The sequence below is a fragment of the Falco peregrinus genome, chromosome 3 (assembly GCF_023634155.1).
Source record: "Falco peregrinus isolate bFalPer1 chromosome 3, bFalPer1.pri, whole genome shotgun sequence".
In the NCBI taxonomy this organism is placed as follows: Eukaryota; Metazoa; Chordata; class Aves; order Falconiformes; family Falconidae; genus Falco; species Falco peregrinus.
Genome location: NC_073723.1, coordinates 8,805,020 through 8,832,230, shown reverse-complemented (window position 1 = coordinate 8,832,230; position 27,211 = coordinate 8,805,020).

Genomic DNA, 27,211 nt, shown 5'->3' with positions numbered 1-27,211 from the left:
TGACTTGCAATAAGAGCAAGATGCACTGCCTTGTACATTTACATAGATGTTGCACACAAGGAATGAATAACTTGTTCTTAATGTCCACTGGGGATAGAACATGAAGTAAGAGGCTTAAATTGAAGCCTTAGTTTTGATGAGACATTGGTAAAACCTTTAACTGTAAAGACAGTTGAGCACTAGATTAGATTGAGGCTGTGAGATTTCCATCATTGGAGGTACTTACCGGGATTTGAAATAACTGTCAGGAGCAGTTAGGGCAAGAGGATGAAAAAGATGGTCCCTTTTGGGATTATTCTTTCATATTTGCCATATACTGTAAGATATTCTTTTCTTTGATGCATCTTAGGGAAGTAATTACATGTTGCATGCTGTGAAATCTATGTTCGTTCTACTAGAAAAGAAGCCCCAGTCACTGTCCTGAGACTCATTTTTCTAGATGCTGTAGAAATAGGAAACCGCCAGGCCCCAAAGATTTCTTCAAATGAAAAGGGAAAATAAGCAGGATACATGATGATATTCGGGCAGAACACTAAAAGGGAGATAACTAATACAAAAATGTTAGTGTTAGAAGCACAAGGTTACCTGTGTTAGCTAACTGATGACTTCAAAGGTTTTTATTAACAAGTGAGAAAGATATTAATGAATACAAGCTGTCTGCCTCATTATTATTAGCAAGCTAATTTGCAGTCTTGTAAGCAATTTTATGAGAGAAGCCAAAGTGTAAATAAGCTGGGGGAATTGTCCCTCAAGGTTGTTCATATCGGGGGGCAGGGCGGGTGTACTGGGAAAAAAACATGTTCACTGCTGCTTGTGTAATACTTCATTTAAATAAAGGATTTACAAGGTTGTCATTGTGCAACCCTTCATAAAGGAGGAGGTTACGTTACTGATTATTCTGAAATATCTCAGCTAGTGGGCTGCTTTTTAAAGCTATCTTTAATAAGAAAAATACGGGGAAATGTTACGGATAATGAGGAAGAAATGAAGACCATGTAATTGCAGCTGATGACAAAAGATATTGAAAAGCATCGCAATGTATTGAATCTGGAGGTTAATCTGCTAGACTACTGCATTTTTCAGAGGTTGGATTTATTTTATGTAATAACTTCATTAATAATCCAGGAAAAGGCATAAACAGCACATTTGTTATAGGAGGTGTTCCTCTCACTGGAGTGAACAGACACATTATGAAAAAGTATCTAGAAAGGAGAGGGTAAAGAGAGGAGATGCACTGAGAACAACTGAGAAAATATATAGTCCTAGAAATGTGTGGGGAAAACATTCCCCTCGCTCCACAGTGAAAGGCATCACACTTTTTGAACAGATGGGATAACCCTCAAAAGTGCCCCTTCAGTATTATGTCAACAGTCACTGAAGTGAGTCTTAGGATCAACCCAAAAGCAAACTATACTGGTGGGAATCATTCCCTTTACTGATCTGCTAGCCAAGAGGCTGAACTGTTCAAGTGCAAAGCATGCTTTCCCTAAAGTGCACCTCCCTAACCATTCCAAGTCCCTCATATACTCTTCAGACTAAAAGGGATGTTAAGGGTTAGTACGTGGCATGAATCAGGTACATAACCCTTTTATGAAGTGGTATGGCTCACACTCAAAAGCTATAATCTTCTAAGGTTTCTGATGATTTTTCTATGATTTTTTTTTAACTCAATTAAAACTTTTTTTTTTTTAAATAAATGTCCAAAGCATCAGAACAAACTCCTTTCAAATTTCATTGTTTTTCTCTAGTCAAACGGGTAATGTCAGTCATCCACGCTTCATTATCTCGCATGAGGGCCTGCAGCTTATGGCTGCTCTAAACGAACATGCTCAGAACAGAGACGTAAGACAGAGATACAACCTCTCATTATATCTGACACTCATCTGTGCACTTAACTGTAATCGTGCTCCTACAGAGTCACAATCTTTTGAAAAAGGAAAATGGTTCTAACATCAGAATCGAGACTGCCATCCATTGCCAAGACATACTATCATGAATTATGCATTGTGTATCTCATTTGCTTCAGAAAGACATTGTGTAAATCAAAGCTTTTCTGTGTACCCAGTACACAGACATGAAGCACTAACCAAGCATTATGCTACCAGATGGTTTAGGTTTGTTCTTTAAAAAATTACTCCACATATAAGTACAGCACAGAAATCTGAAAAGAGTAATTCTACAGAAAACCTCAGTTCTGAGCACGATCTCTCTCAGCCCCCTTATCTTTTGATTGCATTTATCTCAGATTTTGAAGTCTTTCTTTAAAGGATCTAGAACCTTAGAAACATTTAAATACAATTTTTTTTTACAGAACTGAATTTGAGAGCCTAGAAAGCAGATTTATCAGTAGGAAGAAAACATGGCAGAATTTTATTAAAGAACTCTCAAAATGTTTTAAATTACCATATGCACTTTCAGTTATAAGGGAAGGACATTAAAAACATCTGTTTAACATCAACCAAATAGTATTGAAAAATTGAACATTAACTACAGCGTAGCAGTAGCCTCTGCAGCCTGTATCTCGAAGTAATACTCAGCTGAGCATGATGAGAATGAACTGATGACTGTCAGAAACAAGATTTACCTTTCTGTGTGATATATGCATGCATTTCTTCTGATTACATCCTAATAACACCTGCAATTGACTGACTATGGAGAGAGGATGTTACAAGCCTGTTTTGTCAAGTTTTTACAGAGAAATTGTAGAGACCTCTGGGAAGTAAAGATGAGGTCATAACAATGGAATTTTCTTGGGAACAAAATTGTCTCGTGAAGATCTGCCTAACCACAGAACTGGAATGACATGCTATAGTAGGCCAACACATACTGTAATCCTCTCCATACAGGAATCAAGTACCAAGACAAAACTAGTTCAGTCTTGAGCCTCACTACTGTCATTTGGAAAGCGGCTGCAAAACCTTTGTAACTCTATCAGTTAGAAATCTTCTAATTTCAGACTGAATTTACTCAATGCATGTATATGCATATTCATTTCCTGTTAGGCCAGTAACGCTTTTCACATTTTCTCCTTCTGTTCAAACCCATCACGTGATATAAGTAGAGACAGTGACTATGTCCTTCTCCCAGGCCTAATTTTCTTTTGGGGCAGTATCTTCCATGTTGTTCACCATTTCACAGATTCATTCAGGCTGAAAGGGATCCCAGGAGGTGTCTAGTCCAAGCTCAGAGCAGGGTCAGCTGTGAGGTCAGAGCAGTTTGCTTAGGTCTTTATCTGGTCAGGTTTTGAAGTCTCCAAGGTCAGAGATTGCGAAGCCTTTCTGGGCAGCCTCTTCTATAAGTTGAGTGTCCCCACAGTGTATTTTTTTTTTATTTTTTTTTTTGCCCCTTATTCAAAGTCAGAATCTCATTTCAGTCAATTACCATTTTCTCTTCTTTGGCTGTGCACTTCTGTAAAGAGCCTGCCTCTGTCTTCTCAGTAACCCCTCACAGGTGCAAGCAGGATGGTGTTAGGTCCCCCTGAAGCTGTTAGTCTCCAGGCTGAACAAACCCTAGTCCCTCAGCTTCTCCTCCTGCAGAGCTGATTTTTTTATGATCCATCCAGCCCTCACTAACTTGAACGCATTTATCTATTTTTGGTTTTGTTTTATGTCTTCATTTTTGTCTTTCTTCTCTCTGCCTTACAGGTCATTTTGTTTTGGTTCCATGCTGTCATTATTATCTTTACTGAAAACCAAAGAAACAAGTATTTTCTTTAATTTCTGCCTAATTCCTATTACACAGCAGTCCCACGCTTTCATTTTTTGTCATATTATGTATATATCTGCAGAAACGGTGCTTTTTATTTTAATTCCTCTGCAAAATTGACTTGTGGCAATTCCTACTTTATTCATTGCTGAGGTCTGAAAAAATTACTTCCTTTTTCCTTTTCTGATCAGTCCCTTTTTCCAGTCTGCTTAATCCTAATATCTTTCAAAAGAGTTATTATTCTGAAATTGCCTATATGTTTGTTCCTCTTACAATGAATGGAAGACCCAGATTAAACCAAACGGAATCAAATCAAAATGAAACTCAAGTAAACATAACAACACTGAACTAAATTATGCCAAACTAAGCTAAAAAGAAGAGCAATTCAAAATGTATGCATGTCAACAACAGGGATATTGCATGTGTCCTTAGCTGAAATACTTAGCTGATGTACCTCCAGCTGAAAAATCTACACAGAACAATGTTGCTGTACTGTCAGGGTTACTAACTGCTTGTTAGCAGTGGGAAAGAGATAACAAGCAAAAGACAAAGATGACTTCTTTATTTTTCAATATTTATAAAGGGCTTTGTTATTTATTTATCAGTAGATCAAACAAACTATCAAATGCTAAAAAGCATAACGTATGACTATTCTTCCGACTTGACTTTCAAATCTCTGGGAGGAATCTATTTGTTAGCAAATTAGCTACACAAAGAATCACAGAAACATAGAATGGTTTAGGTTGGAAGGGACCTTAAAGATGATCAAGTTGCAATCCCCTTGGCATGGGCAGGGACACTCTCACTAGACCAGGTTGCTCAAAGCTCCATCCAACCTGGCATTGAACACTTCCAGGGACGGGGCATCCACAACTTCTCTGAGCAACCTGTTCCAGTGTCTCAGCACCTTCATAGTGAAGATTTTCTTCCTAATACCTAAGCTAAATCCACCCTCTTTCAGTTACCCCTCATCCTATCACTACACTCCGTGACATAGAGTGCCTCCTCATCTTTCCTGTAGGCCCCCTTGAGGTACTGGAAGGCTGCTAAGAGATATCCCCAGAGCCTTCTCTTCTCCTGGCTGAACCCCAGCTTTGTCAGCCTGTCTTCACAGGAGAGGTGTTCCAGCCCCCCAGTCATCTCTGTGGCCCTTCTCTGAGCTCATTCCAACAGGTCCATCTCTTTCTTATGCTGGGGGCCCCAGAGTACTCCAGGTTGGGTCTCATGAGAGCAGAGTGGTGGGGGAGAATTGTCTCCCTTGACCTGCTGCTCACACTTCTTTTGATACAGCCCAGCATTCAGTTGTCTTTCTGGGCTGCAAGCGCACATTACCAGCTTATTTTCAGTTTGATTTCCACCAATACCCCAAGTCCTTCTCCACAGGGCTGCTCTGAAACCACTCATCACTCACCCTGTATCCATGTTTGGGATTGCCCCAACCCACATGCAGGACCTGACATTTGGCCTTGTTGAAAGTCAGGATGTTCATACGGGCCCCAGCTCTGTAGCCTGTCAAGGTCGTGCTGGATGGCATCCCTTTCCTCTAGAGCATCAGCCACACCCCTCAGCTTGGTGTCATCCTCAAACTTGCTGATGGTTACCTCAATCCCGCTGTCTATGTCCCTGACAAATATGTTAAATAATAATTGTTGCAATCATGAGGGACACCACTTGTCACTGATCTCCACCCGGACATTTAGCAACTCTCTGAGTGCAACTGTCCAGCCAATTCCTTATCCACCCAGTGGTCCACCCATCAAATCCATGTCTCTCCAGTTTAGAGCAAAAGATATTTTGTGGGACAGTATCAAATGCTTTGCAGAAGTCCAGGTACATGACATTAAGTCACTCTTCCATTATCCACCAGTGCAGTAACCCTGTCGTCAAAGGCCACAAAATTTGTCAGGCACTATTTGCCTTTTGTTGGCTGTCACCAGTCACCTCTGTTTTCTGTGTGCCTTAGAACAGTCTTCAGGAGGATCTGCTCTGTGATCTTGCTGGGCACAGAGGTGAGACTGACTGGCCTGTAGTTCCCTGGATCTTCCTTTTTTCCCTTCTTAAAAATGGGGTAATATTACCATTTCCTTTGGTTGATTCTGACTAAATGGCCACTGTCAGCTTAGAAGGTAGCATTAGTTGGGGAAGAACAAAGTATTTTAGTCAGTGTAAAACCTCTGCATATTGGAATTTATTCTGAATCAGTTTGAAGTGCACATCAACTTGTGCATCTTACTCCAGTCAGTAAAGCATTTCCTTTTCTGGAAAACAAAACAAAACAACAAAAAAAGTTAATGTCACATTGTTCTCACTAGAAATATAGGAAAATGCTTTTGTTGGAATAGATGGCAGCAGGAACAGGAAATACTGTAAGCGTGAACTGAGGTTGTAAATGAAAGCATGAAGAAAGGTAGTTTGATTTGGAAAATAAGCAACAGGAAAGGCAGTAGGGACTGCAGTTAAGCAGGCTCAAGCCTGTGTGGTACGGTGGTTTGTTCCCTTTTGTGATGCCTTGTATAAGCTCAGAAACACTTCTCATTTTTGGTTTTAGAAATTAAAGGCTATGCCTACTGCTAATGACCCACACAAGAGTATGGTGTTGCATGGCTTTAGCGCAAGGCAAGGTACTTCAAAAGATGAATAAAATATATACCTCAAAATAGGAGGACAGCACAATATTACAGGTCATCTATCTGCAAATTTGTGAGGCTCAAATCCAAAAAGTTCAGAACCTTATTTAGATATCCTAGATTTGGAATGTTTTCTTTAATTATCTTCAAAGCTCTAATGTCTGAAAAGCTAAGACATATCATAGACATAGACAAGAAACTTTCTGGGGAAAATTACTTTTATTATATAACTAGCCAATATTTAGCGATACAGTGTTCATAACGTAAATGTGACTAGCAAAAAAAGCTAATAATAAAAGGTAATTGTATGATATTTTCGCAGTAGCACCTCCTGTCTAGTTGTGAAGCTACAAAGCAAAACCTTTCTAGGCACTGTTGTCGTAGTTTAACCCCGGCCAGCAACTCAGCCCCACACAGACGCTTGCTCATTCCCCCTCACCCATGGGGATGGGGAGGAGAATCAGAAAGGAATGTAAAACTCAGGGGTTGAGATAACCATTTAATAGTTAAAGCAAAAGCTGCACACAGGCAAAGCAAAGCAAGGAATTCATTCACCACTCCCCATGGGCAGGCAGGTGCTCGGCCATCCCCAGGACAGCAGGGCTCCGTCATGCATAACGGTTACTCGGGAAGACAAACGCCATAATGCCAGATGTCCGCACCTTCCTTCTTCTTCCCCCAGTTTATATACACAGCATGATGTCATATGGTATGGAATATTCCTTTGAGTAGTTTGGGTCACTTGTCCTGGCTGTGTCCCCTCTCCATTTCCCCATGCCCCTCCAGCCCTCCTGCTGGCAGGGCCCGAGAAACCAAAAAGTCCTTGATCTAGTATAAACATCACCCAGCAACAAATAAAGCCATCAGTGTCCTATCAACATTGCTCCCACACCAAAGCCAAGACACAGCACTGCACCAGCTACTAAGAAGAAAATTAACTCTATCCCAGCTGAAACCAGGACAACCAATTACACTTAAGCCCATCTGGTAAATAAGTATTGAGAACAACTAATTGATGGCCTGTTACCTGGAGTCTTTTTTCTCAGTACTCCCTATATTTTGATGCAGGCACCAGGAAGCCAGATGTGGATGCACTGCTCTAGTCAGAAATGTAAGTGCAATAGTACAGAGTAAAGGTGAAGAAAAAAAAGAGTTGGACCTTTGGGTAGCAAAAGTTAGACAGAGACAGAGGAAAGGGCAAGAAACAGCATATATAATCAACAATATGTATGTTCTTGCAGAAATCCGTAAAGCCTGTTAGTCTGTAATCCTAAACTGCAGTAACTATTAGCCAAAATTCCCTTTTGACTACCTGATATTTAAGCTGTTCAGAGGTCAGTCTACGTAACAGCCTAGGCTGATGAATGCAGGAAGGAAAGCTTATTTTTTACATCTGATGGTCTCGAACCCTTTGGTGACTCTAAACTTCAATCAGCTTAATTCTCTGAAAGAATTATTGACTGCTTAGGGTCCAAGTATTCTTTTGCCTGTTTGTTCTCTGTATACAAACTAATGCACAACAATACACTGGGACTTCAAAGTTTTTTAGATTTGGCATAGAGAAGACAGGGAATACCAGAAGTAAGATGCTCTGTGCAGCCTGAATGCAGCCATCTTGTGCATAACCACAGTAGAACAGTCTCTTAAGAAATGATCATGTATTATCTATGGGAAACAAATATGCCTACTTTTGAAAGCCAAATTTATACTGTAAATCTCAAGCAAATCTGAGGCATGAAGGAAAAGTATAGAGCAGAAGTTTAAAATAGTTACTAATCCTTTGTGGTTGGGAACATTTGAGTGCATTCTTCTGCTGCTTGCACAAATTTTTCATGCATGTGTACATTTCTTTATAAAAAGGTCTAAGAGGAGAATGTTCCCTTTGCAGCTACATACTGAGACCTCCTCCAGTCATCAATTGGATAGTGTCCATATATAATTTTGAACAGTGACCAATATATAATAAGTGACCAATATACCTGCAGATTTCTTATCTTTTATTATGCTGAATAGGGATACAGGCAGGATGTACACTTCCCCGAGAATAAGTGCCATCACCAATATTACTAATTATAGATACCATCAGTGCCTCTGGAGGGACTTCACTCTTTTTCCAAAGCTTTTTTTCTGTTTTTTCCGGTTACACTTTCTTGCTGTAATTTAAAGCTCGCATAAACTCAGTCTGGCTCCTGCTGGCTTTGTTTTTAAATGAACCTCTAAATTTTCAGTAACACAGAAGAAGGACAGATAGGGGATACAGACCACTCAATTGCACTGTTTTGTTTACAATTTAATAACAAGGTATCACCTCTTCTAAGTGAAGCCTTCTATTGTTGATAAAAATGGAAGTCTAGTCTTTCATTTCAAGTCATCCGAACAGGCTCAAGAATATATTAAAAGAATGCAAAGGATACAACTAAAGTACAGAAATAGGAAAATACTAGTCTTAAGATTGTTTCTGCAGCCTTATGCCTTTGTGTATGGATTATTCCTTCTTGTCTGGTGTCACACTGGCAGCTCAGGAAGAGAGCCAAGCATGGAGATTTGCCTTTGGCACAAGGCAGAGTGCTATTCACAGAAAAACACTTTTTGTCCCATATCACCCTTTCACATATTTCCATGGTTCAACATGCTGTTCTCCTGATATCCATCTTCTCCCATCCAATTGAATTTTTAGATAGCCGATACAGATCTCTATCATTTGAATTAATACTTTACAGTAGCAACACTACATTGAAAAGCTCTGTCAGCCAGCCAACAGACGAAGCCTGCCAGACCTTTTACTCCAGTATAAATAACTGCTTGCAGTATGGGCAGAGTACTTCTGATCCTCAAAACATCCAAATAGTTCTCCTGTCCTTTAAAAGCCTGACCTTGAGTTATTGACACTGCAGACTTATTCATAAACTTACCAAAAAAAACCCCAAACTGTCACTGAATAAATGGAGACTTTAGTCAGTCTAATTAGAAATTAGGGGGGTGGGGGTGGGGGTGGGGATGTGTGTGAGCGCGCATTAGAGATCTCTGCAAGAAATGCTCTGTAGAACTCTAATTCTGAAAAATTGAGATGATAATAGCATCAACTGAAACAGAGTTTCCTAAACTCAAAACTGTCTAAACTATGCCGAATTTCTACATTCAACAGTCAGTGGAGGAGTCCACATTAAAACACATAGTCTCGTCAATATATTTCTTCATACACAGTTATTACTGGACTAACAAAGCCTATAAACTACTAGACCACTCAACATTTACCTTCTGCCAGAAATCTAACTGGACCATGCTGTATAAGAGACACAGTTGGAACTTGCAATCTATTTAGCATATGGTTTTAGAAAAGTATTTCCTTATAATGGAGTTGATAATGATAAAAATATTAAAATTATTATTTTCAGAGATAATTATTTTCTTTTGGACAAAAAAAGATGGACCTGGAATTTGGTCTGGTTTAAAAGTCACTTGCCGATACCCAGGAGCAATGGAATTTTTGGGGATAAATAGTTTTTTTCTTAGTGTACTAATAAAACATTCACCTTTAAGTTTGTTTCAGAAAAAGTAAGCCTGAAGCAGATAGTGAAGATGGAGTATATTATCCCCAGCAGATAATTTTTGACAATACTAAACACAAATGAGACTTATGATAGAAAAGCTAATGCAGAATTAGATATTGATAGTCCTGTTATTACCATGATTTATGAATCAGCTAGTACTATGACAGAAAACATATAAATAAATTGTGTTTGTGGTTTGACATCACAATTAAGAACATAATTGGTTAAAAACAAAATACAACATGGGAAGCAAATGAGCAAGATAATTCTGCCTTGCAGAAGAGAAATAGAAGGTAGAGAATAGTGACCTAATCCTTTTCTAGCAGGGAATGGTTCACTCAGTGGTGGCACCACTCTACATCTGCAACAATAATGCCTGCGCCATTATTAGATAGGATTTTGAACTTCAGATCAAATTCACATTTGTTATAGAACCCTTGTTTCAGTGACAGCCTTGTCCACTGATTTGTATTTGTATTTTGTTCATAAAGCAGTTTGAGATTCAAAAATCCAATTTTACTTTTTTAGAAACTAAAAAGACATTCAGAATGTCAAGAGTAGGTGGCTAACCTTTCCAATTAATTATTGAATTGTAGTAGGATAGAGCTGCATCTTCAAACTGCATTAAGCATGCATGCTTTTTTCTGTCTTCTGTTAGATCTCTCTCTTAGCAAAAGAAAATTTTTTTCTTACTAGTACTTTTGGAGGGAAGGTCATCATTTTACAGATCTCGGTCTGGTAAGATACTGACCACTTCCTCAGCACTATAGATTGTCTTTTATTCCCTGAAACCTCCAAGCAGCTTGCAGGACTGAGCCCATAAATGGCATTCAAGAGTGGTTTTTAATGTTCCTTTACATTCATTATATTTCTTTATGTCCTGCCATTTGTGTGCAGCGCTCATTTCAAGCATGCATTTTCAATGCAGAAGATTCTATCAGCAGCAGCAGATGTGAAAGTAATGACAGGCTGAGAAGTGATATGCAGGCTGATTTTGGAAAGTACTTTATTTGGCTCAGAACAAATTTGGTTGTTTAGAAGACCTGCATCATAATCATGTTCATTTTCAACTTCTGGGAAAGGAAAGAAAAAACAAAACAAAACTTTTTGCCTACAAAATGATTACACAGCTAAACTAAACCCTCCAGGTCACTGTAATACAAAATACGTAAGAAAAAGGATGTTTAGGAGAATGCAAGTAGAAAAATAAGATGATCCAGAGGCAGTAAAGGTAAAGCAAAATAAGTGAGGAAATTTTATCTTGTTTTTGCGAGGGGAGAAACAGAATACAAAATAAACCATAATAATCAAGACATAAGGGGTACTAAATGTCTTTAAGTTGTAAAAGGAGGTAGTGGGAGGGAGGGCAGAGGACAGCAGTCCTGTGCATACATTCACTTTCCTCAGAGGTCATAGCAAGTATCTTAACTTTCAGAAAGAAAGGAATACTGACCCTGACCCTCTTCCCAAGATACGAACTGTGAAAAACTTTCTGTCTTTTTCACAGAAAAAACTGTGAAAAAGAAGATTCTGACATTCATGAAAGTTTTGCATCTCTTCCCACTGCAGACTTTCATTTTCCCTCACACCCATCCAGAGCTCTTAATTTTGTCTTCTCTCCTAACCCTTTCTAAAATGGGTTCTCTATCTCCACCTCCATCTAAAACTCACCTGAGTAACTTATGCTTGTCCTGGTTGGAATTTCTGAAGCCTGGACACAAGCTGCGTTTTCCAGAAATCCATCAGTTTGAAAAACTGACGTCTTAAAATAATGAAAGAAATGTTAGGTTTAGAAAGTAAAATAGAGAAAGCAACATGGAATTTGGTAGGAAACAAGAAGCCCTACCCCGTAGGTATGTAACAAATGTTTTTTAATCCCCTCAGAAATGACTCATACAACAAAACTTGTTGTATTCCACTTTTTTAATTACTGTCTCTTGAAACATCAAAACATGACACTTCCTGGCCTTCAGAATTTTTTCAAGGTGCATAAATAGAAACACAGAAAACAATTTTGTTCTCTTCTGTAAAAGTTACAGATTAATTTCATACAAGAGCTAAGGTAACTTACCAAGGACAAGAACAATCTCTTAAATCAGGAAAAAAATAGCCTTGTACTTCACATGAAATTAGTTTGGTATCTTGTCTCAGGTTTTGTTGATCATACAAAAATTCTTAGGTATTCAGAACCTTTTCTTATCTTTAATATTGTGCAGGAGTTGCACTTGCTGCTTCAGTTGGCTTCAGCTGTCTGACTGGGGCTGCTCACAGCTGCCTTTTGTCCCTGCACCCCATCCCACCACAGAGCTGTTAATCAGAAAACAGTCTGAAATTAACTTCGCCTGTTTTGTCCCAAGACAGTGCCTGTGATACCGAAGGACTACTGGGCCTAAGCAAGCCTGAAAATACTGCCGCATTTTACAGCTCCCCTGATTCAGTTCCATTAAGCTGGCCTCTTTGGAAACCCTTGTTATAATTCCCACCTGCAACAGTGCTATACAGACTTATCACAGCTTAACCCCAAACTGAAGGAGATGAGACCAAGCTCAACTGAAAGCACTTTCAGGACATCTATTACCATGCTAAAGCTGAAAATTGGCCAGCGTGCAACTGCACTCTCCACTTGCTAGGAGAAAATGCTACAAGGCAAGAAAGAAATGAGACTTATTGGGAAGGAAGACGATTAATCTAACCTCGGGAAAAGAGGTTACAGATGTTCAGGCTCTAATGGGGTTCCTATGCAGTGTAAAAGAGCTACATGAAACCAAGCAGAGAGCAAAGCTGGAATAATATGAACATAAAAATGGCTGTAATGTCCCATATTTCTCTTAAAAAAAATAATAACAAAGATGTAGGCTTATTCACAGCAGCAAAAGTGTTTTTCTTTTCAGTTGTATCTGATAGTGCGATGTCGCACTCTCCTTGGACACAAAAATTCTGACTGGCAGTTCATAATAAAACCAGGTAAATACTGAATTTATGGTAAGATGGTACAACAAAAATGAGTTTTCTAGAAAACTGAAAGCTCTGAAGTAAAGATTTCAGAATGACTTCAAAACACATAGGTATTCTGCTTTTTTCCTCAGCCAACTTAACAGCTCATCCATTTCCTTCCTTTCTTTCCTATGAAAGGTCTGTGTAGCCTGAAATCCTGAGAAGGGAGAGTAACAGACACTGCAGGAAGAAGCAGAAGAAAGAGCATAGAAAATGCTATTTCTTTGAGAGACATAATTAAATATTTAAAATATGACTGAAAATGAGATTGTGTCTGGGTGGTATTTGTTACTGGTGACTGCTGCTGTATGGCTACTAAACATACTAGCCTTGATAACATTCTAGGGCAATCAGAGCTACTTTTAATCTTGCACCTTTAAAAAAAAAAAAAACACACCTGTTTTGTTTGCTTTAAGCATACCTAAAAATGTATTTGCTCGTCCCCTTACTCTTGCATGGTGGAAAACACTGAAAAGCTGTTTCATCCTCCACTTCTTTATACAATTATGTTATGGTATTTATGGACATATAAATAATTTATTTAAATATTTCAAGATCTTCCAGATAGCTGGGTTTCTTTCTTTCTTCTTTTTTAATTTTTTTTTTTTTTTTTTTTAATAGAAGGAAAGGTACTGTACATGGGGAAAGACGTTCTAGATCTTTCAAAAGGATATTTTGTTAAGATAAATTGCCCAGAATGACAGGTTAGCACATTAAGAACTAATTCTTTTTCTAATGATGGATCTAGGGTATTTATTTTGGACTCGTACCCCATCACTCACTGTTAATTTGTTACTGGGCTTACACAAAGATCAGAGATGAGACCAAGATTATTATCATTACTCATTTGTACACTGTCTTATTCATAGAATCATAGAATGGTTTAGATTGGAAAGGACCTTAAAGATCATGTAGTTCCAACCCCCCTGCCAGGGGCAGGGACACCTTCCACTAGACCAGGTTGCTCAAAGCCCCATCCAGCCAGAACACTTCCAGGGATGGGGCAACCACAGCTTCTCTGGGCAACCTGTTCCAGTGCCTCATCACCTTCATAGTGAAGAATTTATTCCTAATACCTAAGCTAAATATATATTCTTTCAGTTTAAAGCCATCCCCCCTTGACCTATCACTACATGCCCATGTGAAAAGTCCCTCCGGCTTTCCTGCAGGCCCCCTTGAGGTACTGGAAGACTGCAATAAGGTCTCCCCAGAGCCTTCTCTTCTCCAGGCTGAACAACCCCAACTCTCTCAGCCTGTCCTCATAGTACAGGTGCTCCAGCCCTCTGATCACTTTTGTGGCCCTTTTCTGGACTCACTCCAAGAGATCCATGTCCTTCTTATGGACCTGAGCTGAATGCAGTACTCCAGGTAGAGTCAGTTTTTACCTTTCAGTAGGTAAATATGCTTACTTTTTTAAAATACCTGTATTGGTTTCTTGTAATGACTTACCATGCGTACTTCATTTCTGTTTCTGCCAGCTAAAATAATCAGAAGACAATGCTTGCAACAAAAGAAATACTGTGTTTTAATATTCACTTTCTAGAGAAAGCTAATTTCAGAAGGACTTCTGAAATGTTTCAGAATATACAGCCTCTGTCAAACTGAATATTTTTCATCAATTATCTCTTAAGTTTTTACTTCGACCTTCTAAAAATTATTGAAATATAGAAGCATTCTTTTACAGAGGAGTTTTGAATGGGAGAATTTGGATTTCTAGTATAACTTTAGAATGATCAGTTTTGAAATGTATAAAGTGCATTGAACAACTGGATCTTATAAGGGGATGAAATACATGAAAAGTTGTATTATGAGTTCTCTTTCATGTTTTCAGCTTTTATTTTTAAAGGTTTTTATCTCGTAAAAGCTGTAGCTAAAACTATATAATCATTTCATGCAATGATGTTTATCACATTTTTTCTTTGAGAAAATTCTTTCTTGTAACAGCTGGAGGTGTGGCAAGTATGCAAAGTATTTAAATGTCAACAAATCCTTTCATACCTGTTTTACCATACTTGCTAGACATTGGCAAAATATCTTTAGGGCAACTCTTTCTTTAGAGGCTAAAGATGCAAATAATTACATATAAAAAATGGAATGGAGGGAGAGGGTAATTCTTTTTGCCAAATAAATCCCTTAGTAATAGATATATCATAATACACCGTGGCAATCGAACATAAGATTAAAGCACATCTACCATGTTAGGGAAAGCTCTGAATTGTTTCTTGCCAAGAAGAATGCAACACACTGTTAGATGGGGAATGTGCTGTATGTCCTGGAATACATCCACCATAGTCCGAATTTCTACTTTCCATGAAACCTACAGAACTTGAGTACAAATATACTTTTATTTGTGTAGGTAATTCTGCTTTCTGCAGGAACAAATCAAATAGCTGTATTCAACCTTTACTCAGAATACCTAGATATTTCAGGAGGAGGTTTTTCCTTGTGTAATGTCTGACTGGAAATCTTGTGATTAACTCTATGGGCTGAAAAAATATGCCACTTACATCAAAAGAGATAACATCAGGAATATGAAAAAATGAATTATTGACTTGCTCAGGAATTATTCTCAAGGGTTTACCAATTATAAGTAGTCATACTTTTTATTTACTCTAAGCACAAAAGTAACATGTCTTTAACATATAGTTTAATGTTAAGTTTTAGACATCTTAGTATTATTTTGCATAATTATTTAGGCCAAAATTAATTATCCATTTTTTTAAAGAAAATTTAGAATTTAAAAGAAATGTGGATGTTCAAAACTGATTCTCTCAACAGGAAATACTACATTTTTAATTACATTCAGCCTAGTTTAAGGTTAATCCATGCAGTTTATTTGCATGTAAAACCCTGCAGGCAGAAAAAAGAAAGACACAGTAAATTTGAGATAGTAAAGGTTTTTTTGTTATAATCCAGAGGGGGGAAAAAAACCAAAATTCAAAACCACAGAAATATTGAGAAAAGCATCTCAGTTAAGCTGTTTGTTGTACAGTAAAAGTAGAAGTTAGCCAGAACTCACGTCCATTTGACAAGATTGTGTGTGATAGCCATGTAATAAACCAGGAACCGGTTATGATGAGCCTACACAGGTGATATGCCCTGTGTTCATGGGAAAGATTATTATAACTGCTGCTGATTAACTGCCCCCAAAATGGCAATTGAATATTGTTGGATGCATGTATATGCAATTCCATGTACAGTGAGCACTGCTGGGCTTTGTAAGCCCACATTTCTGCTTCTGACATGGATGAAATAATTCCATTGGTTTAACCCCACATCTGTCAATGAACAAAATGTTTTACCCAGTTCCATATATTAATTTTACCCAAACTGAGTAATGAACTAATAATGACACAATCATTCTAGGTACCTAAGCAATCATAAACACAAAACATAATATAAAAAAAAATCACAAAATAAAATTTAAACAGATAACTAGGTGTTATTCTGCACCTAAATCTCTGCATGCTTGATAAATGGTTGTGTAATATGATACACAGATTATTATTTTTTTAAAAGTTATTACTGGCTTTAGCAACATATGTAGTACTGCTGATAGTTACAATCTACCTTAGGAAAAATTCTTCAGATTTTCTTCTATTTAAAATTATAATTCTGCACATCTAAATTGCACCTTTTTTAATATCTTTACATAAATCTGTGATATATTTTAAATGATGATAGTGATGGTATTTTGTAAAGGATCAGGTCAAAAAATGCACTGCTAAAAAGCTGTGTTATTTCATGGAATTTTCATTCAACAAGTCTGTAGGAGCAGATACCCCTCACTTTACCAAAATAAGATGTACTCATTCTCTAATCTACTAAAAATGCCTCTGGCATTATCCTTCCTATACTCAGGGATGCCAGTTCAGGGTCACAGATGCCACATACTGTAGCTAAATGTAAAATTCTTTTATATTTCTGAGGCACGATTATTTCTAAATTGTTCATACCAAGAAGCATTTATTAACGATTGATCTATCCCAGAAAAAAAAAATGATCAAAATTATTTCAGATTATTTTAAAAGCCAAAAAGCATGTGATAATTCTCCAAATAAGAACTTCCTTCTATATTCACTTTCTGCTGCTTGAGACAATCAGCAGGTCTTGGCTCAATCAGTAGAGCCATAAGGCACTACTTGTAACTCTGTAATGCTTTCACTAGAAGACCCTTCCAGGCAGAAGACTCTTTTTTTCATGGAAAAGTTTAAAAGTTAAGAAAACAGTATTACAACAGGACGACTAGTTGCCACAATACTTAAACTTGCTTACATTTTGCTACACTAGTCCTGTGTTTTCATTCTTACCGTGATTGAATCTTCAATCTCTGTATTATATTGTTCAAATGATGCCTTGTCTAAGTGTAGTAATTTACATATACAGAGTTATATTACAAATATTCAAGCTATGTATTGTCATGAATTGGTTTTTAAACTGTTCTAACAGCTGTAAGACTGGAATAGAAAATCAGTCACTCTTGCAGAATCTAGTATCTTTGTAGTTTTCATCTATAGTATTATAACAGTACAACTGATATTTCTTTAGCAGTCTTTAGAGCAGGCCAAACAAGTGCTTTGTGTTTCACAAGATTATCTAACAGGTTTGATTCCTGAATTCAAATTAATAAAAACAAATGAGGAACTCTTCAGGAATTTGACCAATTTACTACATTTTACAAGAACAGTCAGCTTTAGTCATTCGCTCAGACATTATAGTGACTGCATATTTCAATTAAAAAATCAGTCATTTAATTACTATTTTAATGTCATGGCAGTATTTTTTGTATTGATGTATTCATAGCCATTAATAGATAAAGACTTTTTTGTAGCCTTCAGGCACTGCTCCAAACAAGGGGAAAAGTAGTAACTGAGAACTCATACAAACAGGGCTTCTCTCTGATTCTGCAGGAGATTCATTTCTTGCTGCTGACTTGTTCCAAGGGCAGATTTCATGCTGGGGCTGTCTGACCTGCATGGAGCAGCCGGTGGTTCTGAGACAGGACCTACTTGTCCTGCCTTCACCTCCTGCACCAAGCAGGGACAAGAAGTGTGACACAGACACTCTGTGGGGAGATCTCAGGTTTTGTTAGCTGGTACTGTGCGGTACAAATAAAAAGATTCCTGTACTGCCTTTCCTTCCAGCACAGGGGTACACCAGAGGCACCTGATACATACAGAAGCCAAATACTTGCAGAAGATTAGGCAATTTCCTTACCATTGCAGGACTTATGTTAAGCGTACTTTCATAATTGTTAGGTTTACAGAATTGTAATATTTGGCTCTTTACCCTCCACCTGCAATAGCTGGACATTAGACAATACTAACCCCTGAGTTTTATGTTTTCACCTCCTTCAAGGTGCTTTACCTATGCCAAGAAACTGGAGATGTTTCTCTGGCTCCTCTGTTCTCTTTTCTACCGACAACAAATAATCTTCATTTAATCTTAATGGGTTAATTTTCCTTAAAGGTCATGCCTAACACTAGATGTGCCTCTTTCAGAAGGTGCTGAGCAAAGACTGGGCTGGTAGACTTTTGTTTTATGCAAAGAAGCAATGCCAGGAAACCACTTTTAGGTCTTGCTTGGGAAGAACCAGATCTCTTAGAGAAGTTACCTGTGCCACAAGGTATTTTAATTGTTGTTTTTAAAGCTGCTCTCTTGGTGAGCAAAGTACCTATGCATTCAGTGGTTCTCTTAGCAAAACTATCTTAAGTGGTATTATATTCTCTTTTGTTTAAGCTGTCTAGGTGCAGAGACTGAAGTCTGGAGCTGCTTTGGGATATGACAAGTTCTGAAAAGGAGATTTAAAACTCACGTTGCATGATACGTAGTCAATGCAACACAAACTAGCAGGCTGCAACAAGGCTTTACTGTTGGTCCAATTCTACTGTCTGTGCTGTATTGCCTTCCTCCAGAGATCAGACCACACTACTACTCTCCATCCATCCAACCCACACTCCTCAGGGCTATTTAACCACTTAGCAGGAACGAGCTACACCTGCACATCATCCATGTCAATCAACCCACTGCCTCTGGGGCAAGGCCACAGCTGCATGTTATCAATGCTGATCAACCCACTGCCTTCATTCCTCTACACGTAGTCTGAATGTGAGTTGGATAAGACATACAAAATTGCTTGAAACAAAATAGCAATGGTAAAAATTCAGTGTTCATACCTGAAAGGACTTTATAATAGTGCAGTTTAGACAATTACTCTTACAAAAATGCTGACACAAAGCCAAGAATGAGTGCTGCCAGAAATGAAACCATTTTTAGTATTTCAGGTTTTATAAATTCTTCTTGGTGTGCAGCATCAATCATAAAATAACCAGATAACTCCTACTTGAGGTCATACATCACTATGCCAAACTCTCATCTTTGTCTTCAGAACAACATCCTGCTTGGCAGGCCAAGTGATTTCTATGGTTGATGTGGCAGAGTAATACAGGAAAGCTACTGTATCTTCTGGTGCTGGAAACATAGCTGTTCCACAGATGTGGGTATACAGAATGAAGACACACTTGAAGTATGTATTAGAAAAGTAACTACATCCTCTTTCTAGAAACATCCAAATCCAAAAAGGAAAACATGCACTAAAAAAGTCCGTCTTCTCAGGGATGCTGAGCAGGATTGATCTCCACAGATAATTTAAGGTTTGCATCTTTAAACTATAAAGGGATGCATATTTAACTACTTCTAGGGGGTGAAAAGGTTTGTATTTGAACAGAGTAACAATTATGTCTGCAATTATATGCCTATCTTTTACCTTTATTTGTTTCTTTCCCTATTACTTCATTGAACCACATTGTAATAACTGCATAAATAATTCTAATCAATCCAAGTAACACAGCAGGATGTGGTCACACTTGGACCACATTTCTAAGGGTCTATTATTGTCATTACTAATGTTGCTGCTGTGCAAAAAGCCCAACACTGCATTAGTTATTCTGCTGTTTTTTCCTGATGTGCGCATGGAAATATAGCTGTCCCCTGTGATGACAGCGAGCCTTGTTCTTTCCAGTGTTGCTGCCTTCCAGCTGACAATGAGCACACTGGTTTGTTTTCCTCGGTTGTATTAACTGCTTTTCTCCCCAGGATGACTTTCATCTTGTTTTTGTCCATGTTTGAATACCCTTTAGTTTCCTATTCCTCTTTTTTGACTAATGCCGATGATTCCACTCTAGTAAGTTTAATATGCAGATTTTATTGATAAACTGTTTATTCCAAATAGTCTATAAAGGCATGAGACATTTTTATAAAAGGTATTTTGGCACAGCATTGCTGGCATTGCTGGTATTTTTATGTTTCTTGCATATTTTCCTTTTTTTAGGTATTTCTGCAAAATGTAGTCTTCTTTTTCCACATGATTGTGAATTTGGTCAACATTTTTTAAGGTAAGATATGGAGTAGCATGATTCTATTTATTCTAATATGTGATATGAGCATTGGATATTTGCTTAAACTCATCAAACTACTGAAAAGATTCAGCTTTAACTAAGTAATCATGATGACTGTCAGCTCCTCAATTCTAAGGCTATAGCTTTCCCTTGATTTTTTGCTTGTTTACAAGAATACTCAAGAGGAAATAAGGCTGTCCCACTTAACTTGAAGATCACCTGCAACTGACGTTCTTGTTGATCTCAGCTACTGTATGGAAGACAAATAGTTCTTAGAGTACAAACTCAACACATTTAGGGATATTTATCTGGATTTTTTTTGAAAACAAACTACATTCTTAGAGATTTGATGCAACATATCTATGAGTCAGACGATAGTATTCAGGTTTATTAAGATTTTCTATTTATCTTTTAACATAGTACCATATAAAGTATATTACAATAGTTGGTTAAAAGACAGCAATTGAATAAATTGCTTCCGTGAGGTCTGTCTACAAAGAAAAGATCCAAGCTTCTAGCTCAAACAATAGAAAGAAAGTAAGAGAAAAACAATTATTTCCACACGCCATCAGTGCTCCTAACAATCTGATATAATTCTACCATTTTCCATTGAAAATACTCTCTTCTCAAGGGAAGTGGGATAAAATGCAAACACTTTCACTTACTGCTTTGACTTTTACTGACAATTGAGTTTCCATATTCAAATGTCAGAAATAGTTTTCAAAAGTCAATGTTTGCAAAGATTATGCTTTATTTATTTGTTTTTCCCTCTGCTATTTATTTGTTTGTTTTATCTTCTTGGAACATATTTTAAAACTGCCTGGATGACATTTTAAGTTAGTCTATTTTCCCTCTGCAGTTATTAGTAATTCATCAGCTGCTAATACTGCTTTTTGTTATTGAAGTTTGCTTAAGTAAAGAAAAACAACAACAATATTCATGCAGCCCAATTCTAAAAGCCAATACCACTTTTACGTGCCAATCTTGCAAAAATTATGCAGGTCTACAGAAACACATGTTAAACAGAAATGAATAGGACAAAGCACTGTGCTCAAAAGCACTATGCATTTTTAGTCAAAATGCTGCCTGATTCTTTGAAAAACTTAATCCTTAAAAATTCAGCTCTTTACCAGGATGAAGTTCACACTGTACAAGTCATTTTACATAAGTCAGTTATTGCCCCTGTTAAATGCAGTTTCATGGCTATATGAAAAATGAATACACTTAGTATGTATACACAGAGGGGTTTCCTTTAATATCACCGGTTGCTTAATATAAATTGGGGATTCACATTCTCAAAGGTAAATGAAGTTAAAGATCAACTGAAAATTGCAGGAAATTCTGCGTTGTTTTCTGTTTGTTTTGTTGTGTTGTTGGTTTTTTTTTTTTTGATTAAACTATAATGATTCTAATGATAAAACCAAAGAAAGCATTTGTTAAGTTCAAAATACTTCCACAGAAGAAAAAACTGGAAGGCCTAATTATTATTTTGGGTTTTGAATATCCAAGATATCACCAAAGTCACCAGAATTAAGAAAAGCTATGCTAATGATGATTTTCCTGAAGAGAACAGACAGCTGAAAAAAGCTTTACACTTAAAAATATAATTAAAAGACAAATTTTCTGAAAAATAGAAGTTTTATTTAGTGAGCTCATGATTCCAATTCTATGGCAATGAATATTGTGCATAGCTCCAATGGAGCTGAACTGCTATAAAATATGACTAGGAAATCAGAAATCACAAAATGGATGCTTAGTAAGAGCTAAATAAAAACTCAACAGAAAACCGCAAGAACATCACTATTTGGCCAATATTTGCTTTTCTTATACTTTTAAGCGGGTAAAAGTCTGTTTAGTAGTTACAGATGAATTTGCATCAAGCTTTATAAATAATGATCATAAAATCTGCTCAGTTCTCATCCTGATGCGTGCAGATAACAGATATTTATGTCAAGAGGTAATGAGAATGTGTTGGATGAAAATAATAGACCTCCAACAGAGTACACATTTATCTGCAAGGCTCTGTTTTAGAAAGCAGAATCAGTTAACTAATTGTCCCATTGTTACTTATTTTTGTAATTGAAAATACAGACAAATGTTTACTAGTAACCATGGAATTACATTGATACAACAGTGGTTTCATAGACTTTGTAGTACAAAGATTTATTAAAAAATAGAAAATCTACAATTATTCAAGCTATACATCCAGATATTTGAAAGTTTAAATTAGTGTAATATACTTTAAGCAATAAACTACAGCTTTTCTTTTTTTTTTTCCCCCATAAAAATTGACAACACTATTTCCACTTTTCTCTCATATACTGCATGGTGTTTTTGTTGCTTAAAAGAAAGTCTCCCTGTCCTTCATATTAGGATTAATAAGATTCAACTGTAGCAGGGATACATTTGGGAACTGGTTATTTATTCAACAGAAAAGTGCTTTTTTGAGAAAAGAGATGTTGGAATCTAGGAGAATAAATAATTCAAGATAGTTCTCTTCCTTTTTGTTTCAATGCTCAGGTGTATATGTCTCATCCATAAGAGATTCCGTACGCTTCTTCAACCAACTTCACATTCATGTTACTATATTTAACCCTTTCATCCTTATCCTGTAAAGCAAACCAGGGAGATTCTGCAGTCAAATAAAATAAACTTTTCTAAGACTGCTAGCTTATTTGAGAAGGCAGAAAGAACGAATGCTCGCTGAAGAAATACACTTGAAAGTCTAAGAATACTAAAGAAGCTAACACGAACCAAAAGGTTTAGATTACTGTTACTAGAAAGGATATGTTTAAAATTTATCTTATGCATAAATATCAAAAAGATAATTTCTTGTAGTGTGGTTTGAAAAACTTAAAACATATTTTTTTTCTCTATTAAATTATACAGGAAGAGAAGGAAAGTTTTTCAGTATTTTCAAACGAATAAGACAGACCTTTTCAGCTGCAAGGATTCTGTAACAAAAACAAATCAATGCCCAAGAACATTGCTCTTGAGGTTATGGTGCTAACACTGAGGAATAGATAATAATAAGTATTAAGGAAATCCCCTTGGAATATTTCAATTGTAATGTATCTGTACACTGCAACACCCCCCGAGAAGCACAGTGTCACATATAATTATACAGAGCCCAGAGATAACACAAAAGACCATCTGTAAGCTTTGAACAGATGTAGCTTTTGAATACTTGAGCTTATCTTGGTCTTAACATTTTTAAAGCTCAAAACGAGCAGCTTCAAAAACACTACTGGAGTAGGAACAAATTCAAGCCTGGGATATTCACATTACTGTGAAACTGATGTTTTCTTCACTGTTTTTTAAAATAATGTACTTGCTTGATTACCTTGTGTTTTAAGGGGAAAGGTTTTTGTATACATAATTAATTACCTGCCTATATTTTTTTTTGCAAATACAATGTCCTACAAAAGTAAAACCTGACTGAGATAGAATAGAATAGAACAGACTATTTCAGTTGGAAGTACCTACAAGGATCATCTAGTCCAACTGCCTGACCAATTCAGGTCTGATCACAAGTTAAAGCATGTCGTTAAGGGTATTGTCCAAACACCTCTCCGACACTGACAGGCTTGGGGCACTGACCACCTCTCTGGGAAGCCTGTTCCAGTGTTTGACCACCTTCTCAGTAAAGAAATGCTTCCCAATGTCCAGTGTAAACCTCCCCTGCTGCAGCTTTGAACCATTCCCGTGCATCCTATCACTGAATACCAGGGAGAAGAGCTCAGCACCTCCTTCTCCCTTTCTCCTCCCCAAGAAGCCGTGGAGAGCAATGAGGTTGCCCCTCAGCCTCCTCTTCTCCAAACTAGAGAAGCCCAAACTCCTTAGCCGCTCTACTCATAGGACATTCCTTCCAGCCCTTGCACTACCTTTATTGCCCTCCTCTGGATCCAATTGAGTACCTTGACATGCTCCTTAAACGCTGAGGCCCAGAACTGCACACGGTATTCAAGGTGAGGCCTCACCAACGCTAAGACAGCAGGATAATCACCTCTTTTGGTCAGCTGGTTACACTGTGTTTGAGGCACCCCAGGATGCAGTTTCCCCTCCTGCTTGCCAGGAGACGCTGCTGGCTCATACTGAGCCTGCTGTCAGCCAGCATCCCCAGATCCCTTTCTGCAGGGCTGCTCTCCAGCCACTCCTCTCCCAGTTTCTACTTGTGCCCATCATTACTCCGTCCCAGGTGCAGAATCCAGCATTTGGACTTGTTAAAGTTCATCCCATTAATCATTGCCCAGTGCTCCAATCTAGATCCCTCTGCAAGGCTTCTTGTCCCTCCAAAGAGTCAACAGCACCTCCCAGTTTGGAACCGTCAACAGACTTGTTAATGAGGCAGTCAACCCCTGCATCCACCTCATTGATAAATACATTGAACAGAACCGTCCCTAGAATTGAACCCTGAGGAACACTGCTGGTGACCAGGGACCAGCCAAATGTAGCCCCTTTCACCATAACCCTTGGAGCCCTGCCCTCCCTCCAGCCAGTTCTTGCCCCAGCAGACTGTGAACCTGCACATCCCCCAGCTGGACAACTTGTCCAGAAGGATGATGTGAAACGGACGGTAGCAAAGGTCTTACTAAAATCCCGAAAAAACTTCACGCACTGGGTGGGTGACCTTACCATAGAAGCATACCAAATGAGTGAAAGTGGACTTGCTGTTTGTGAACACGTGTCGCCTGTTCCTGATGACTATATTGTTCTTTAAATGCCTTTCAGTAGTACCCAGTATAATCTTCTCCATAATTTTTCCAGGAACTGAGGTTAGACTGACAGGTCTGTAGTTCCCTGGGTCTTCCCTCACATTCTTCTTGTAAATTGTAATAACACTGGCTAGCAGATGTATTTAATTTAATTAAGGTAGAAGGGAATGGTGCAAAGTTCCACGTGGGATGGGCTTTTTTTTTATGGGGGAAAAGGAAGTGGAAGCAGAAGGGGAAAGAAAAGGGGAAAGGGGAAAGTATAAGGGAGTAAGTAGGAAAGAAAGTCTGAAGAAGAAAGGCAGAAAAGGAGATAAAATCCTATAAAATCCTACAAACCATGAACTATAAAGCTAGAACTTCACATACTAGTTGTAAGGATGGTTATACACTCTCAGTCCCAAAGGTTTCATACACCTAAACAGAGATAGATTTTCACTGAATAGCGCTAATGAAAAGCATTAATTTAATGATCCTGTACTTATACCCACATAAACAAAGGGTATCAGTCTAGAGCAGTGTTAGCTTGGTGTGCTTTGTGAGCAATAAAATTATAACCAAGGCATTAATAAAATCTCATTTCTTCAGTTCAATAATCACTTGTTATTAAGAGTGAAGACCTAAATGGAAAATAAAATGCATATTTCTTTGTTTTTCATATGCCCATAAATCCCCCAAACCATGTCTATGAAAGGTAAAAGCCACGATGTGAAGTAACTTTGTAAAAAGCAGGTAATATACTTACACGTGAACAAAGTTAACTCTACGGACTAATGGAAACCATTAGACAAAAAGTATTTGAAAAACAAACCTTACAAGTCTCTGCCCATGTGTAGGTTCCTTATCTAAGAATACTGAACAGATTAGGAAAAAAAGAAAAAAAAAAAAAAGAAAGAAAAGAATGGAAATTCAACAATTCAACAAGATCCACATATTTTCATCACCATAAGAGCAAAGTACACTTTCCCAAAGCAGTGAAAAGTGTGCTTACATGGAATGAGATGGTAAGTATATTAACTTGCAAAGATATGTGCTGGGGGAAAAAAACCAACAACAAACAAACAAACAAACAAAACAACAACAACACAACCCACACAACAAAAACCAAACAAACCCACCAAACACCTAATTTTTATGACAAGGACAGAATATTTATAGGTTTTACAGTGTACATGAAGTTTCTGAAGAGAAAGAACCAACCTCTTTCACTTCCAAATATATCCCATTTTCCTAACCGCAGGCATAATTCTGAGGTGCTATTTACTTGGTGAACCTTCCCTTTATCCCTAAAAAGTCAAATATTCACTCAGAGTTTATCTGTTGCTATACCAAAAAAGGTCCTGATATCCATCATCTGGTATTCCTCTTTCCCTTGTGAACTGTGAATTAGCTTAGAAAAGGCCTGTTTGGGAACTTTCAGACCTAATGTATACCCACCAAAATACAACTAGAATGATATAGTCACTTGAGCCAATCTTTTTTTTTTTTTTTTTTAAATCACCTACAAATAATAAGCAGTGTTCATGTTCAGCACAGACTATGCAGAAGTATTAGTTTCTTGGCATTGAATATTCTGACCTTCAATAGAAAAAAAATACCTAGATTCTCAGTTCACTTTCTTTATCTTAGAAAGACGAAGAGCCAAGTCTTCCATCCTGTTTGATTTTTCTCTGACAAAAATCTCACTAGATTCTTGTCTGCACACCGAAAAATTCTCACAAGACCTTGGAGTACAAGTACCTCGAGGAAGATACCTGGGATCTATCAAAATGATTAATATTTCTTAGAATTAGAGTCCAGAGATTTCATTTTTTAAAACAGCTGGGAGATTTCCCAAGCATGGTCAATTAGACCATAGGACTGTAGTCAGTTTGTAGTAAGAGTAGCCTATTTATTACTAAATTTTACTGTAACTGTAAGATATATTTCTACTTTTTAAAAAGGCTTTATGTTTGTCATTACATACAGACAGTTTTTCATATTGACTTTATGTTAAAACTTGGTAAAAGAGAATTTGCGCCTGCTTAGACATCTAATTCTCCACTGGTTTTAATTTAGTGTATTTTTTTTAAATTGTTCTGCACAGTAAAAGAGTAACAAGTAGTAACAAAAGAATGAGATGAACAAACTTGAATATAAAGCTGAGACACCAGTTTTGAGTATTTAAAAATAAGAATAAAATCAGCTATTTCAAAATTTTCCATGAACAGGAGCTAAGTCTTACT